This window comes from Ammospiza nelsoni, chromosome 6, assembly GCF_027579445.1.
Source record: "Ammospiza nelsoni isolate bAmmNel1 chromosome 6, bAmmNel1.pri, whole genome shotgun sequence".
NCBI lineage: Eukaryota > Metazoa > Chordata > Aves > Passeriformes > Passerellidae > Ammospiza > Ammospiza nelsoni.
The window spans coordinates 13,591,604-13,610,450 of record NC_080638.1 but is presented as its reverse complement, the minus strand read 5'-3'; the positions used below and the strand labels follow the sequence as shown (position 1 = coordinate 13,610,450).

General features: G+C 41.1%; 1 protein-coding gene across 3 annotated transcripts in view; it reads right to left on the bottom strand.

Annotated features, from left to right (window-relative positions):
* Positions 1-18,847, bottom strand: part of DENND2B (DENN domain containing 2B) — a 151,757-nt gene that overhangs the window by 95,174 nt on the left and 37,736 nt on the right. Inside the window, exon 1 of one of the 3 annotated variants that reach the window (XM_059473778.1) lies at positions 11,947-11,997. The exons of the other annotated variants lie outside the window; for them this stretch is intronic. The gene's annotated coding sequence lies outside the window, so the exon portion shown is untranslated. Of the gene's footprint in view, positions 1-11,946; positions 11,998-18,847 lie in introns of those variants that run through there. 3 annotated transcript variants of the gene reach the window in all.

Here is an 18,847-nt window from a genome sequence, read left to right as displayed (position 1 = left end):
TTTTAGAAAGGACATTTTTATAAGAAAATGATGAAAAACTGGATGTATTGAAAATTACATGATATCATGGTCCTCAGTGATATCCCCTGGTTTTATAGCAACCATGTAAATAAGCTTTCTTCCCTTACTATCACAAGCTGATTGTGAGTTGAAGAGAGTTCCTTCCCACCTATGGCTCAGGCACAGGTATCCACAGCCATCAGCAGAGGCGCTTTTCCCAAGGAAAGGGTTCAGCTCCCACAGCTCTGACCTTTGCCATCTGCATGAAAGGAAAGTTTCAACAAACTACCACAAGCAAAAGTGTTATAAATCACCTTTCATCAGGCCTGCAACCACCAGCCAGAGGAACAACTGGAAACACTTAAACCTGTTTTAACATTCCTTGTAGGAGGAGGCAGGGAAACACCTCCCCATTCACCCACTGGAGCTGATTGCAGCCACCAAACCACTCTGGACAGTGGCTTCTGCCAGTGGAGTTTCTGTTGAGGATTTCTGCAGCAGCAGCCCTTCCCAGCAGAGATAGAAAACCCAGCAGCAGCCACAGAAACTCTAGCTCTGTTCCCATGCACGCTGCATCCAGAGTGGCAGGAGGGAACCACAGGGGTTTAGAAGGAGGCAAACAGAAACAAATCCACAAACAAACTGTGAATGTATCACATATCTTTTAAACCTTCACATGCTGGGAGATGGTATTTGATGATTTGAAAGAGCTTCTTTTCTTTCCTTTTATGAAAATGATTTACATGCAGCTGTGTACATGACATGTTGGAGTCTTCTCAAGATTCCAGCCACTGTTGCAAAGAACTCACACTTCTATGATAGGAATTTCACAAATGAAGGCACTAACTATCTTCCCAGATGCAGGCTTGAATAGACCCACTGTGCTGGAGAGTTCTGCTCAGGGAACAATCTTTCTTCACAGCCCACGGAGCAGGAGTAAACCTGACACAGAGGAGCATTACAGCCTGAGCTGCTTTATTCTCAGATTGGAGAGAGAGACCCACAGGGGCTGTCAGACAAGCACTGCCCTCATCACACATGCCTGTGAAGAATGCTCCCAAGCTTCCCAAATCCCACTTCTCTGCTTGCAATCCAAGTCTGAACATCTGTAATGCCAGAGAGGGCACGGGAGAGCAGAGCCTCAGAAACGTGTCAGGTAGAAAATGTGATCCCACGCCCTCACAGTCAGCTGGATGTGTCCAGGAATAACAAGTAGCCAGTGTGTGCAGGAATAGGGTCCCATTTCTTGTTTGCAGGTTGGCTGCAGAGCCATAATGTGCTACCACTTATGTTTAACAATATTGAAACATGTAACCTTAACTTGAAATATTAGTGTGAAATCATTAATTTTATCCAGACAGCATTTGGAATGTTGCTCCAGCACCAGCATTCCTACTCAAAGTTTTAACGCCGGGGCTCCTACTTTAGGTCAGTTCAAAACTGTGAGCAAAATATAATTTAATAGCAATTTGATTTTGCAATGATCTCATTGAAAAGGCATATGCAGCATTGCCCTTGCAACACAGAAACAGCCACAAGATAAGCCTAAGGGACACAGATTAACACTCTGATCAGATAAAATTTCAGCCCCTTCTCCCTTGCAGGCAATGTTTTGGCCTTTTGCCAAGCAGAAAGCATTCCACACACAGTAGGGTAAATTTGGTATATCACCCTTATGGAAATATCTTCTTCACAACAAGTCCAGGGTATAATATCTATTATCTGAATACACGTGCTCTCTTACTTGGAACATGAGTGAGCCCACAGCAGAGTTTGAGTCAAACTTTCCCCATCTCATGGGAGTCCATATTTGAGCAAGCTTTAGAGTGGCACCGGCACTAAAGCTGGAATTCATCTTTCTTTTCTTCTTTCCTACGGTTTTAAGCTGAATGCAGCAGAAGTCCAATTTGGATCTACTCCCTAAATAAAAATACTTTTATTGTTTCTTTTGAAGTGTGGTTACTGTAGACAATAACTCTGCATCAACCAGACCTCCAGAAATGGACCTGTCTACTCACAACAAAAATGTCAAAGCAGATTTTGCTATGATCAACCATAGAACAGCCTGAAGTTGTGTCAGGGGAAGTTTAGGCTTGGTATTAGGAAAAGGTTCTTCACTCAAGAGATATTTGGGCACTAGAACAGGCTCCCCAGGGCACTGGTCACAGCAGCAAGCCCGACAGAGCTCAAGAAGAATTTGGGCAATGCCCTCAAGCACCTGGTGTGACTTTTGTGGTGTCCTGTGCAGGGCCAGGAGTTGGACTCCATGCTCCTCATGGGACCCTTCCAACTCAGCTTATTCTCTGATAACATACAGTTCATTTAGTCAAAGGGAACACTACAACTCTATTCTGCTTTCATAGAGTTTATGCTTATGCAGTTCTCACTTTAACTCTAGTTTCAGACACTCCTTTGCTACTGTTCATAGAGTATACCAGAAAGGAAATTACAGCTCAGCCTTCTCTTCTGTTTCATACTCCTGTCACTGTTCCTCCTTCAGTTCAGGGGCATGCACACTTATCTTCCCACTACCAGGTAACAGAATTTAAAAATGTGCCTCTACAAATAGACATTGTTACAGATAGATGTACTGCACAATCTGATATAAAACTTCACAAATAAAACTTCTTCTCCAGTAAGTAAATTGAGCAGAATAAAGTAAACACAGGGTATATAAACAACACTTTCCTGCTAAAAATTCCATCATCACAAAAGAAATAAGTCTTTTAAGGTAAAAAAAAAAATAAATCTATTACACAGAAACTCTTCAGTATCAACTTCCTGTGAATGTATTTTCACTTGTGTTTGATTAATGAACAAATCAAAATACGCAAGAGAGATACTAAACAGTTTTGTCTGGCATGAAGCCTGCATTGCCAGATTCCCTGTGGTTTCCAGTTGGTACCACAAACTTGGCCACAGTTCACTCAAAATTCAGTCCTAGTGTTTCAAAAGGTAGATAAATATCTATGGACATTTTTGTGGTCCCAGGAAGGTGATTTGTATTATAGAGGCAAATAAAATTGTACCTGTGCACAGTGGACAAAAGCTGACTGACGGCAGATTCCACCCTGCTACAACAAAAAAAATACCTTTTACAACTCCAAAAGGTAAAGATTTATAAGATTATGAATCCAGTTCAAATACCTTTTGTGACTAGCTACTCATCTGACCATATAGGGATGAGATGTTCTAACTGATAATTTCTGTTGTAATTTGTAGGTGTTATAAATCCACCAGGATTCACAGGTTGCTACAAAGCATAAATTCCTGAAGCTTCCTGGGGAAAAACTGCCTCTCTCTTCTAGTGTGTGCCTATTACTTAATATCCAAACTCCTACCTCATTTTCCCCAGACAAATGTTCTCCTATTTAACCTAAAGAAGAATGCATGGTGGGACATCCATGTGTAACAAGTTGTCTTTATCCTATGTTTTAGATGCAAAAGTCACGTTAAGAAGCTTTTTTCTGATTCTAGGGAATATAAAGGTGTGAAAAACATGAAATTCACTGTGGCTGATTCTTCACAGTAGCTGTATTCTAGGTAAGGTGCTAAAGAAAACACATGTGAGAAAATGGTTTGAAGTTTGAGGGCTTTTTTTCAAACTGCAGTTTAATTTTATGGCAGCTTCAATGTATTATCTCTTCTCTTTCAGACAACTGCATTCTCTCAGCTCTTTGACCAGATTTTTCATCAAAAATCCAATGAGGTTGGAGTCTCTGTGTGTGATAAATTCACCTCATGCTGTAGCAAAACATCAAGCAACTAGTCCATTCAGTTCTCACAGAAGGGAGTTTTGGCCCTTCCAGTTTTAATGGGAAAGCTGGAGCCACAACACAAAACATGAGAGCTCTTTGGAAATGCAACCACACCCCACTCATTTTCTGCTCTGTGCCCCATGTCCCCACCCACAGATATGCAACAGAGGAATACCAGCTGTTGAAACTTTGCAGATGGCAAATCCAATATTGTGCCATTTTAGACTTTCTCCTCAAAGGATCATTCCACATGCCTTCTTTTATAGGGCCAGGATTTCTTTTCTTGGGAGGATGGATAGTTGGGCATGGAAAATATCTGTGGGCATGAACAATGGGGAAATGGCATTTATAAACTGAAATAAAGCCTTTCCAATTTGTGGAAACAGCTGGAGGGAGGAAAGAATCATATGAATAACATATTTGAAACTCAACAGGCTGCTGACAGTGAGTCCTTTCAGATCCCACTCTGGCCATACTCTTACATGACAGTACCACATTTAAATCTGTGACTAAAGGTGAGTCAATGCACAGTGATGTACCCAGCATTTTGTTTCACTGCACGGAGTTTAATCAATCTATCCTTCCCCTACACATAATTTGTGGGGAAGGAAGAGTTGTTTCTTCTGCATCTTGTGTATTTCATGGTGCTGCACAAGTGCTAGAATGAGCATTAATTTTCAGTGCTGCTTGAAGCAGACAATTCACTCAACACAAAAGTATTAAACTCCGCAGTCAGTCCAGGGGATGGCTGCACAGGCACCTTCAGGAGAGCATCTACTGAGCTTCATGTTTCTCAGAAGTGTTTCACTCCTGCCACACACAAAGAGGCTTTCAGGTTGCAAAAGGAATCTTGTTTCTTACAAGAAAAGAGGGAGACTTTCAGTGTATGTCATTCAATACAGCACATTTTCAGAGTAATTCCTCAAGTGAATGCCCAATGAAAATAGACAAAAAAAGCAGAGCCAAAAGTCCACATGAGGAAGCACTATAACAATATCATTAAAAGTATTACAGAAGTCTTTCAAAACACTGTCAGCAAGGTATTTTACCCATGTTAAGGAGAAGCAAATACATTTTAAGAAATAATTTTCTTTTTCTATTGGAAGAAGTAAAAACTATTTGCCAGCTAAATATTTTCCTTCAAAGCTACCCTGCTTCAGCCAAACCCCATTAATCATTGTGCTGTTAGACAAGATTGCTTTGATGTCCACAGATCATACAGAAGGCTTAAGACAGCAAGCCGTCTGAAAAATTCAGTGATAAGGTCAAGGCAAACCAAGGTAAAAAGTGTTTAATCAGTTCTAATTTACTCAAGAGTTTTACTTGTTTCACATAAAGTTTATCTACTTTTGATTGTTATTTTATTTTATCTAGCACCACATACTGCAAAGCCTCTATTATTACTACTGTCTGACTTACCCAGTCACCTGGAAACTCAACCATCTAAGGAGAAACAAAGACTAAATTAGAAATACTCTTCTCTGTAAGGAACTGGGAAGAGGAAAAGAAATGTTGACTTTGATTGAAGGGGTCCAACATCCCTGTTCAGATTAGCCAAGCAATTTGAGTACTCTGAGAGCCTGGGCAAAACACTGGATTTTGGTGTTTATTAGAGGCTGTTGTGGGGGTGAAAATTAAAGTTCTCTTTGGGCACTATAAACAACAAAGAAAACCCACACTTCCTCTATCAAACAGCACATGGATCCCCCAATAACTAATTTCAGCAGAAACTATTACTAAAAATTCTTTTGGAAAGTATTCAAAGTATGGTTTATGGGCAGAAAAGCATTTTAAAAATACACATTAATGCTTCCATTAAGAACCAAAAAATAGAAACATGCAGACAAATAACTCTTTAACACTTTGGCAACAACAACAAAAAAATATTTAGTACATCACTTAACAAATGGATTTGACCCAGATTGCTACCCTCTGTTTTAAGAGAACATTCTTGAGAAGAGTTCACAGGCTGCTGGTACTGCTAATTTATCTCAATTGTGTTGCAGCTTTCAAAGAGTCAGTAAAAGACGTGCAACATCCGTTCCCACTTTGTTGCCTACACATATTCTTACCAGTAAGGGTTATGAAAAGAAGCTGAACTAAAACTGAAAACAGGAAAAATTTTAAATCGTAATCAGCAGTTGAAGGGAAGGGTGTTTCTTCTAAACAAGAGACTTGAAGGCTCTGCCCCAATAGCAATCTTGGCTTGCTCTTCACTTCATATAAGATTACTTTCAAGTTAAAATTTGTGTTTGCTTGCCTTCAGCCCACCTGGGCTGTCTTCATCTTCGAGTGATGACACTGTCATGCCATTTCCTTTATTTCAGTCTGAAAAATCAACAACTCAGGTGTGTAGAGGGAGAAAATCTAACTGCATATTCCTTTTAATGAACATTTTTATGGAGATAGTGGATGAAAGTAGTCTCAAGATAGTAGTTCATTAATAAGCTCTACAACATGATATTTTTCTCTCAACAGTAGTCTTATCTTAACACCCTTATCAAGTCACTCTCCAGTGGCTCTACTGATTCTAAATTTCTCCCTGTGGTTCTCCTACTGAGCAAAAGTCCAAAAAGAACAAACATTCCACTTCTCTGAGTCTACAATAGAGCATTCAGAGTTATCAGACTGCTCAGCACCATCTATCTTTTACTTTTAAACTCCAAGGCTCCACAAGTCCTTTCCCTCCAAGCTGGTTTATCATGATCAGAATCACTGACCTGAATTTTCCTCTTCTGGAAAATATAGTATATTTGCAATTTCCAAGCATGCTAGAAAAGTCAAAGGATCACAGAATAACTGGAGCTGGAAAGGACCCCTGACAACCATCCTGTCCAAAACCCCTGCTGCAGGTTCACCCAGAGCAGGTTCCAAAGGATCTCATCCAGGTGGGGTTTGAACATCTCCAGAGGTTTTTTTGCTGGAACAGTTGTTTTCACGTGTCCTTGGGTACCTGAACAACTCAGTCCATCTAATGCTACAAACAAGCTGCTGTAGCTCTATCACAATTTTCTACTTGAAGTAAGAAGCCTTGTTATAATCCCCCTTTTAATTCTTTCCAATTATAAAAAAAAGTAACTAATGTTTTGATAGACTGAATAAACTTCCTGTTTGAACAATAGTCTTTCACCTCCTTATTAATCAGTAAAACCAAGACTAACACTCTCTCTTGTCAGTTGAGATGAAGTAGTTGCTAGACATCAATAAACATTTCTCAACCAAAATTATAGGAGCTCTGCATCTTTAAATATCCCAGTGAGAAGGAATACATTTTCAAAAAATTAAGTTTCCAGTTAACATACATAAAGTCACACCTCAAGCTTTTTTTCCCCAAACTTTTCTTTTTGCATCTCATTTTTGTTTCTGTCAACATCGTAACATAAACCATCTGAAAGGTTTAAAACTAAACAGTTCTAGGCAGTGGGTGAAACCACAGCATGTTAACTGACAGGAGGTTTTGGCTTGGTCTTCATCTTTAAGCATCTATTACTCAGCTGCTGTTTCTCTGCAGCAGGGGCTGGAACATTCACAGACTTCAGGCCAAGACTCCTAGTTTCCTATTAGGTGCTGCTTGAGCATGTTTTTTCTTGATTTGGTTGTTTCTTTAATAACTACACCATCCTTGTAGTCCATCTTGCCCATCTGAACACAACCAATACTAATTGACACTTACTGCAGCTTCATTGAACACTGATTGTTCAAATGACAGCACACACGGCTGTGATGCCACTTGACAGAGTTGTCCCCATCTGACAGACATCAAAGCAGGGACAGAGGTGATGAACAGAAGACAAGGCTAGTAAGAAATTAAGGTAAAGCAGAAGAAATACAAGTGTGATATCTCTTAAGTATTGGCCAGTTCTCCTTCAGCAAAATGCAAAGCTATTTTCAAAAAACTAAAATATTTTTCCTATGGCATATAATCCACTGCCAACTCCAGCACAAGAGATTTTGTCCTCAAACAATCTGAAGAGTGGAAGAATGAAAGCTTATAAAATATATATCCTTGTCTGTGTTGGAAAGAGCACAATTCCAAACCAGAGACTAACGCTGAAATACAATCCAGGGCCTGTGCTTCCATTCATAAACTGTTCCATTTGAACACAGGGTCTGGAATGAATTTTATCCTCATGTTCAACCAGAGAGCCACAATTTATTACAGTGCTGCACTTTTCAGTTTCAAAATCATATCCCTAACATTTTTTCTGTCAAGTCCAATGGAGATTAGCAGACTTTTCAACCAGGATCATCCATAAAGAGAAAATACAGCAGAATCCAACTGCCCCAGAGACATGAAGAAGCAAGTCCAGTTATGTACTACACAGCTAAAAGAAAAGAAAACCTATTGCGCACACACAGCTTCAACAGTCTGAGCTGGAAAGGCATCAGAAAGGCACTTTCCTTAGTAACAGCATAAGTGGTATCTCAAATTTTTAGCTCAGTAACAGCATAAGTGGGGTCTCAGACTTTGGCTCTGTCTTTAAGTTACCACTAGACTGTCTGTGCAGCAGCCCAGCTCCATTACTCCTGTGTAAAATCACAGTAATGCTCTCTGACAACTTCAAACCCCCAAAAAATAACCAATGCTTTCCAGTCATTGCATATTCTGCAGCTAAGATGTGCCACAAAGGTACAGGCTTATTTACATCTGTTAAAATTTGAGCTGTTTCAGGAGCCTCCTTAGGGTTCTCTAGGTAATGATTACCTCTGATATTCAAATTAAAAGGAATTTAGGATTCAGCAACACTGATATGACCAATTTCATCTATAGGGTCACTGTTTTTTGCAGCAGTTGTCTATAGTTTTCCATTGTCTTAAAATATTTCTCTGGCAAAAAGAGAAAACTCCAAAAATTGCAGCAGAGCTGAATACATTTTCATTGATGCTTCTCCACATAGAGCAAGATGAAAGAAGCATCTGCTGCCAGTATACAACCAGGTAAAAGTAATTTAAATAATTACAAAAAACATCCCATCAACTTCTGGACTAGAACAATTTCCTCTTCTGGAAAAAGGGAAGGGAAATTGGTGACATGGTCCTTCAGCCCAAGGCTATGATCCAGCAATTCAATCTGTGATTTAACATGTCATTTTTAAATACTAGTTTTTTTCACAGATCCTATTGCACAGAAATCTCTAGGTTGATCATTATACACTCATACCACACCACAAATCAGATTTTCATAGTATGCAGAGAAGTAAAAACTAGACTTCAGTTAACATAAACCTTTAAATGAAGACAAAGGAAATTATCACAACCATCAGGTACAGAATTCTTGTACAGTAAAATTTATTAATCTGTTAGCTAGTAACCAAATTTTTTTCATTCCAGTAAAAAGCTTTCCATTTGATAAGTCAGAGCCACTACCACATGTCCTTTGCATCGCATTCACATATTTTATTCACCTGGTCACCTAATAAAACAGTCTAGATCCCTTCAAACTTCCACCTCTCTTTGACTAACACCGAGCAGTCATTTGACAGCATGGATGACAATTTCAAATGAACCCTGCTTTGACTAGAGCTGCTGCAGAACAGCTTTTTAAAACTCATCTCTGGGTAGCTCTGTTTGTGACTAAGAAACATTTTTAACACAGCAGCTAACAGCCCCAGTGAGATGCTTCACCATCTATTTTGGAAGGCAATATGCCAAGAGAGCTGTGGTGCATTTTCAATCATCTCTTGGCTACTGCTTCATCCAAAGTCTCTGTCCAAAGACAGCCAAAACCAAGTTCTATGAATCACTGTTTGAATGAGATCTAATTATTCAATTAGTTTTTATGCCTTTCTTTTCCTTGTTTCTTGACAGCCTTACACACCTCTTGCCCTTCAGGGCATTTGTCCACAGGTCTTTCCCACAATTGGAAATACAGGCAATTTCCTTCCCACCCATAACAGCTTTCAGTGAATACAGTATCCTGCACATCCCCTTTGGATATAGTCCTTTTTACCTAGGGAGAGAGGAAGAATAAAAATCTGTATAATCACCTATTCACAAACACACTTTGCTGAGACCTGATCTGCTGCTTTGTGTACACCACAGATTTATTGCAAGTAAATTTCCTCACAAAGATATTTGTCATGTTTATTCACCTGAATGCATAAGATTATTAATAAAGCCTCAGGTATGAACTGCAAATAGATGATCCACCTAGCTAGTATAAGTGGGGGGGAAACTTAACACTTAGCTGTGAAATATGAACTGCTTCAAAAAGTGTATTGGTTGGAAGGCTTTGATCATGAGAAAAGAGGGGAAAAAAAAGAGAGAAAAATCTCTTAATTCTCCACCTTACTTCTTATGAGTCACACTATTTTTCATTTTGCCTGCTACTACATTAATACAAAAAAAAACCCACACAAAAAACCCTGTTTCAGAGCAATGCTGTCTGCTTTCTCCCTGTATAACTACACAGAAAAGAAACAATAATTAATGGTGTAATATAGATTTACAGCAAATTCATAGCTACCTGTTCATCTCAGTCACTAAAGCAGTTACTTCACAGTTGCAATGACTCAGTTGCTTTTACAGGAATACTGTCTAGGGCTCAGACTCATTTTTCTGGGAGAAGATTTTCAAGGTAGAATGAAAACTGCAAGCTAGGGTGCAGCCAGCTGAGAAACAAAGCACTTTTTCACAATTCTGGTTTTCCATTTCCCCACCAGAACTGCCAACAGGAATAGTTGTAGAAAAACAACAGAAATGCAAACTTCCCACTGAGATACAGGATGGAGAGATTTTGTAAGTGTTGCATTTTTAGCCACAGATTTGTAACAGGACTGGGATAAAGTGGTGAGCAAATTGATGTGCATTGACTCATTCACCTTTCCTTTTAACCAAAAGATAGTTAACGGCTCTTGAAAAATCAAAATGTGCATATCTCTAGAATAGCCACGGCTAGAAAAAGGCAATATTCTACTCAGTTTAACAGTGGTGATTATCAGGCCTGAACTTTACTAACCCAGTTATTATTACACCCACTACCTCAGAAACACAGAAAGGCTTAACATGGTGAACACTATACAAAAACTCCAAATGTTGGTCTCACTTGAGTAGTTTCTCTTCAAACACTGTGGCAATTGGAGTTTGCTGTGATGTCACCCCCACAATTTCTTACACCATCCCTGCAAAGGTGCAATGGAAGAGGCTCATTGCAGACTGGCTGTTACCAGGAGACAAAGAAAACCTTGCAGTAAACTTCATGAGTCACCTAATGCTTCATTTTGCTGTACTTTTGCAAAAGAATATACAACATGATTGGTAATGCTTCACACCACTGCTGCCAGCAGACCCTACATAAGAGGTCATGCCTTATAAAATGGTTGTCAGCTCCTTTTGATTGACTGTCCTCAAATGTTGCCTTTTCTACTTTCAATGCCAAAAAACACAACAGAATTTCAATCTTGCATAGAAATACTTCATTCATTAAGCAACACCTTATCCTTAAGAAGTCTTTTTCCTCTTTCTCAAAATGGACATTTGAACTTATTAAAAATGTAAAACAAAGGTGTTACCTCCCCAGATACCCATCTGTGCTGAGGTGCATAGCATCCTCTGAAAACAAACCCATTTGCATCCCTGGTCTTTCATCTTGCCACTGACTGTGCTTGGTGTGTCAAAAAGTTTATAGAATTATCAAATTTTATGGATTAGAAGGGACCTTTAAAGATTGTTTAGTTCCAACTCCCCTGCAATGGATAGGGACAGCTTCCACTGTCCCAGGTTCCTCAAAGTCCCATCCAACCTGGCCTGCAACACTTCCAGGGATGGGGCATCCACATCTTCTCTGGGCAACCTGCTCCAGCGTCTCACCACTCTCTCAGAAACTAGAATTTGCTATTTGTACGTGACAAAATTTTGTCTGAGAGACATCCTGCTTCCTATTTTTTTTTTTGGCATCCTGAGTGTAGCACCAGGACTCAACTTATGATCTGATAGAGAGACCTAGGTTCTACCACTTCAGTTAAAAAAAAGCTCCAATACCTGCCAATATTAGCAAAGCTGCATCCTGTCTGCAATTCCCCTCAGAGATGGGCTGAATGCTTCTAAGCAGATCTGATTCTGTTCAGGAAAGCGCAATTATGTGTCACAGCAAACACCACAGCATAGGTTGCAGTTGAGAGGGCCACCATACACAGAGTGTAATCATACAATACCAGAAAGCTTCAACTCACACAGAGTAACACCTTACCATATCAGAAGGCTTCAGGTGTCTGCCCATACAGAGCACCATCATCTCACCTCAGAAGGCTGCAAGCCTGTGCCCTTCTCCTTCTTTGGCCCAGCCTTTTATCCCCTCATGCTGATGCACTGCACCTGTGAGCCCTGTGCTCCCGTTGGTGATTGGTCAGTAACCCCTCAGCACTCCCTGGCTCAGCACCTCCAACACTGCTCACCTGCCTTTCACAGCTGCAGCCCATTGGGGATGGGGCTCAGCCACAGCCCCACTCCCAATTCCCACAACCTGTGTGCCTACAATTATGTTCTACTTCAAAAAGCCCTCCTCCTTTTTATAAGTTATGACATATTATCTTATTTATACAACTATTATTTACCTTCTTTTTTCTTCCCTGCATAGGAAGGGCAAATACTGGTATTACAGATCCTTCTAGGAATCAGGATTGATATGTACATGACAGAAAGAGAGCTCTCCATGTCTATAATTTTATCTTTTTTTTGTTCTCCATGTTTTATGCATGAGTGTGATTTGCCATACAACATATTAATAGATAACCTACAGATAACAAGTGGTTGCAGACTGCTGCATCTTGAACTGTTCACTGAGTAATTTCAAAGGGAGATATTAGCTGAATATAAATGACATGCTCTTGCTATTTTTTTAAAGTAACTGCAAGAGAACAAGTCTAACTGCTCTCCCCCAGGTTCAACCCTGGCTAACATAGCTATCTGAATTTCTGTAACTGTTCTGCAAAAAAATCAGTTTGATTCAAGGTACCCAAGCCTCTCTGTAGCACCTCCACTGGTGCCTCGATCTCCAGAACTTTAATCTGACCTTTAGAGCTTACTTGGTCCCCGAAACAACAAATAAAACTTCTTAACAAATGGAAAATGTATTGAGTCAGCACAGGCTCAGCCCCACACAGGAGGTACTGCAAATCACAGAGAAATGTAGCCAGTCATGGCTGGCTGCTTCACACACAAAGAGCAGTTGGTCAGTAACAAAGAGCAGGAAGAATAACTTTCTCTCCTTATCCATATGCTTTCCTGACTAGGGCCCACAGGGGATTTGCTGATAAAACACAACTTTGTCACATTTGTCAGACCTGAGGCTGTCATGGAAACATAACTGATGGGACAATCTTTAATGAGCCACTGTCACAAGGGCAATCTGTCCAAGGCAAGAGCTGCTGCTCCAGTTCAGCAGTGAAACAGCCCAGCAGGTCCCAGTATCACCCCACTGCCATAAGTGTCCTGGACTGTTTTGTTTTGGGAACACCAAAATGTCCATGATAGTGAAAAAAATTTTTACAGGGTTCCCCATCTACAAAGTTTGCTTTTAAATCAGATCATAAGCAAATCTTGAAATGATAAGTGTTGAAATGATAAGCTGAGCCAGAAGCCTGGGTTTTGACTTTGCCCACCTCACAGAAAAGCCAGAAGAATAATTATGTTTTAACAATGTTCTCTCAACTCCTTCACAATATCAGCTGGCTTTTTTTTCCTGCCCTGTTCCTCTAGCTATTTCCCAGAATTTCCCTTTTCCACCTAGACTCAGGAGCAGGTGACTGTTCCCTCACTGCAGGCAACAGGTTTCTCCTTTTCTCATGACAAATCATTTTTTAATAGTAAACACTTTAATGCTTCCAGAAGCCAGCATATCATTTGGCACCAATACAGGTAGTAAAAACTCACCCTTCTCAAGAACCAGTGGCAGTTCACTTTGCAGTCTGTTCTGTCACTGTGACCTTGAGGGACTCGTGATAACAAATCTTAGAAGACAAGTCAGCCCGGGGGCACTGCTGCTGTAGCCAAGATCTCACCAGAAATGCAGCTGCCAAAATGACATTACACACCTGATACTGCTCAGCAAGAGGCTGGTACACAGGAGAATTCACCTAATGCAGCCTGGTTTTGTACATGGAAATACTGAGGTGGAGAAAGAGTAATTTGTTCAGGATTTCAGGGCATCTCACAGCCTGACTGGAGCGGCCACTCCCTGACTCCTGAACTCTCTGGGTAGATGGCCTCTTTTCAATCAGCCTAGAACAAGAACTGCACAGATTTTCCAAAAAATCATGGAAACCTTTAGCATAACTCCACTGCCTTCCTCTTCCTGAGGATCTCACCACACATTTAGAACAGGTAGCACACCCACTATCAGAGTCACAAGCCCAGGAGCTGCACTGGGAGTTGCTGATAAGGTGCTGCAGGCTGATGACCTCGGGCTGCTTTTTGAATGCCCAGCTCTTGCAGATGGCTATTGACCCCAGGAGGCATCCTGTGCTACTGCAGTACAAGTCAGGTTGACATTTGTTTACTGAGTCATGCCTACATTTGTTTTCTGCTGTCCATATACATCAGCCAATAGTAAATAAATCACATCAGGGACCTCAGCTCGTGATATGTTTCAGCAGAAACCTGGATAACATGTTCATAGGAAAGGAGAGCATGTAAAATCTGACAGCACATTCTACTGTGCACTGAGATTGGAGCAGAAAAGCGTATAACTGGTTGAGGGTTCTCTGCTCACCAGCTTGGATAGCAGCCCCTCACCATGAAAAGAGTTTCAAACATGTGGGAACAAAGTCAGTGTTTCTAAATGCAGTTAGTTCAACCTCTGCCTTCATCCAACCTATACATGAAACAAATCTCATTACTAGGGCACGATTTTGCCTTTTTGTGCAGTGCCTCTCTTCACTCTGACCTTTTGTGACTCCTGCCCTACTGGAGTCTCCCACAGGAAGATCAGAGGGAACAGGCCCATGAAAGGAAGTGACATTTCAACATTATAGCAGAGGCTTGATGCTGAAGGAGGCAGAAGGCCTAAATGGATCATTTCCAGGGACAGACTGGCTCTCCTTCTCCACTGAAGCCCAAGGTCAGGGCCAGAGTATAGTGCCTCAGCTGGCCATGCTGTGAGCAGTGCCTTGCTTACAAGTGGCACACAAGGGCGGTGCTTTTCACAGGAAATGAAAGGGGTGACCAGACACACTGAAAAACCAATGTCTGCTCTTAGATCTTCATTCCCTTCCAAAAGCCCATCTGCTGCCTGAGTGCAGCAGGGTCAGTACAACAGTGAAACCCAGTCTGATGCACGGAGAGCAGCTCTAATCCAGAGCATCAGCTGATTACACAGAGCATATCCATTGTCCAAAATAGTTTTATTTTCACTCTTCCCCTCTGAAACCAACTTGACTCTTCTCCAAAACCCAACACCAGAATGAGTCACTTGAAATTATTTTTTAGGTGGGTTTTTAAAGGCAGAGTTGCAATGCAGCCCCTGCCTTGTGACAGCATGCCAGGAAACCCCTGGGAACTCTCCCAGAAAACTGTGAGGGAATGAATGCAAAACAGGCTGAGCTGCTCAGTTTCTCACCTCCCCCAGCATGGGCTTGAACATGTTGACAGCAGGGTGGTATGAAGATGGCTTTGTCAACCTACAAATCTTTTGGATAAACAAGATTGTGCTCTACATCAGAAATCTCTTTTTAACTTCAGTCAATATTTTCTTGGCTTGCTACTCTTGACAGTCATAAAACAGCTCTCTCTGGAATACGCCATTCAAATTAATCAGCTGTCAGCTATTCTTTTAAAACTAATAATAGAAGGTCTGCATGAGCCTGTGAGAGACTGAAACACAGGAATGTGAGTTGTGCAGCTGCAAATGTTTCTATACTGCTGCAGCTCAAATTGCTTTTTGCTCTCTACCAAGAAGGCATGAAACAGCATTGTAGGGAACAGGTTCTGGACTGTCAAAATTGCCCAGCTGTCCTCAGCATGCCCCATAAACGTGGTAAATGTTCAGTGACACCTTTTAACTTTCAAGGAAGCTTTAAAGACAGGAGGGATGTTCTGGTCATAAACCAACAGGCTCAGCCAGCCCAGGAGCACAGATAATTTGATGGCTTGTATCCTTTGGATGCCAGCTGCACAGAGGATGCCAGACTATGCGCTTGCCATTGGCAGAACTTTTAGCCTCCAATTCATCTTCTTGTCATCAAACTGCAAGAGGATGAGCAAAAAGGGTTCCAGGAGGAAGCACTGCCTCTGAGAGGGTTGGGAAACAGGACTCCTTTGAACAGCCCCTTCACTACAACAGTTTGGCTCCAAGTGGGCAGAGAAGATTGTTACATGAGGCTTGAACTCAGAATAAGAGCTGGCACTGGAGGAAAGCCAACTGTGCAACACTCCTGTAACTGCTTAGGGGACTCTGTTGTCACAAGAAACTGAGGAACAACTGGGAGGCTCTGTTCAAAAAGCACTCAGGTTTGCAAAGCCTGATGAAGGAACAAGAGCAGCACCTGCTTCTTCCAGGTCTGCCTAAAGCTAGTACGCCCTGGGGACCTGCTTCTACCAGCAGTGAGTCCATTTTCAACCTGAAAAAATACTTTTAAAAGCCTCCCAGGCTTTTAAGAGAAAGAAACAGTTTCAATCCCAGACCGGAAGCCTTAATTATAATGGATTTGTGTGAAAGTTGCCAGATCTTGCCCTGCTCTGTGATCAGGGCTGTGCCAAGTGTCTGCTTTGTGTCACACTAGCAACTGTGCTAAGTTCAGCAAAGTAACTGGGTCAAAGATGCACAGCCAGAAGAGAGATCACTGATTAGCACTAATGAGAGCCTGCACTGCAGAGCAGAGTGACAGTGCCATCCTGTTGAGGCTCTTGCTGTAATTAAAGGCAGCCATACCCATCTCCAGTGTGAGCTGCACAGAACAGATCTTTTTGTGTGTCACATTTTACACCTTGGGAAGTCACTCATGACCAGAAAACAGAATGTGAGAGGAAACAACTGAGAACTCATTGTTCATACTGCTGGAATTGAAATTAACTTATAGAAAATCAGGAAAGATTTGAGCATCACCATGAGCAGCTCTACTAAACATGCAGCATCATTGTTTTCAATCAATTAATTCTACCTATAATGGGTATAAAGTTACAGATGAAGAATACGTGATGAACACAAGATGATCTTGTGTTCAAGAATTTAATGGAACATCTGTCCACAACACTGGGTGCTCGGAAGATCAACCTTGAACAGAAACAGCAGAAAAAAAAGAAAACTACAAAGTTTTTCCAATGTCTCACAGACTTTCCCTAAGAAGAAAAATAGAAAGGACTTTGTAGTAATCTAGAGAAAGGACTAAGAGCAGAAACTAATATTGAATTGTACAAAGTCAGTCCTAGGCTTCTAGGTAGCCTCAGCTGATTTGCAAAGCAGTGTATTTCTAAGTAATAAAGACAAATGCATCATGTTAGCAGGTAACTTGGAATTGACCTCAATAGACAACACAAACATCTGCTGTCAGCCTATGGATAGAGGGTATGCAAGGAGTTACAGAAGACAGGATCCATGCAAGATGAAACAAGCAATTAAAACACCTCAGAATATAAAAATCACTCTGTGGACAGTCAAGAACAGAGAACAAAAAAATTCCTACTGCATCCCTTCACTTTCCTTCTAAGTACAGTGAGGCAGAAAGCAATTAATCCCACCAAAGAACCTCACCAATGTCTCTGGAAAACTCAGAGCCACTGACTATCCAGACAGAATATGGACATTCAGCCACTGGCAGAAACATGGTGAACACCTGGGACCAGTGAGGACATTTATATCAGGACAACACAAAGCAACTGTCTTTGAAATGCAGACATGAATGCACTTATAAGTGACAACTACAGAAAGCTGCAAAGGCTGAGCTAAGGACCTGTCCCAGAGATGCTATGTTGAACACAGAGCTGTTACACCTGCACAGACCCCTGCAAGGACTCCACCTGCCTTACCAGCTATACCAGCAGCCTTCCTGAATTGCTCACTCCCTCAATAGATGAAAACACAATGTGTCAATCTTGTTACAATTGTAGTTACAAATATATTTTAATTTTTATTATTATCTCCTACTTATAAGGTACACATGGCATAACATATGAAAACTTCATTTGAAACCATTCAGAATGCTAGAACATATGGAAATTATCTTAAAGGACCAAGGGAACAGTGCCTTGTATCACTTTTCAAAGTAACTTGCAAATGCTACAGCACAGACCATTAAGGGAAATGCCACTCAGCCAGAACCCCTAGGAGAGAATTCACCAGGCTTCCTGCTGCATCACAGCAAACAGAGACACACCAAAATCCCACTGCTGCCTTTGGAATACCTGGTTTGGAACACCTTGCAGAGACCTCTCAGGATTCCTAGGATGATCTGTAAAATGTAAGCACTTAAAAGCAGCAGTTCTAACACTGAAAATCATTAGATTTGCCTGTCTTAGAAATTTCAAGGACTAATAGCATTTTTGCCTTAAATTAACCTTAAAATTGGGAAATAATCACAGTGTTCCTTCTTGAGGGGGATAGTTCAAATTAGCACACCAGCTCCACAGATATTTAATTTCTAGTCAAAAATAGCACAAGGATTTCTTATTAAACTGGTCGCAACCATCAAAGAGATTATTTTTTTTTCCCAAACCAGGCTATTGAAATTTGCTAACAGTAGTATTTATGGAATCAAGCTGGTGGGCAAGAGGTGGACACAAAGTGTTAGGCAGTGCTGATGAGCCCTCAGTTTGCAGATGACAGCTGTCAGTTCTGCTCCAACACAGCCTGCTCCTCCTGCATGAGTGCTCTGGGGTAGGTCACAGCAATGACAGCTTTTTTTCCCTAAAGTCTTCCTGGAACTCTCCTCTGAAGCAGAGCCCTATAATCGAGGAACAATTTGCACACACACACATACTTGTAAACAACAGCCATTTGTGGGGAGAAAGGTAGGACAGAAGGATCTGATTTCCATTCTTTCCCCTCTAGGAAGGTTTGAGGAGAAAGTGGAGATCAGCATCACCATCATCTCCAGCAAGTGTTATTAGCAGCCACGCTGAGGCCAGTCAGCAGCGTCTGGCATTGTTTGGAGAAACAC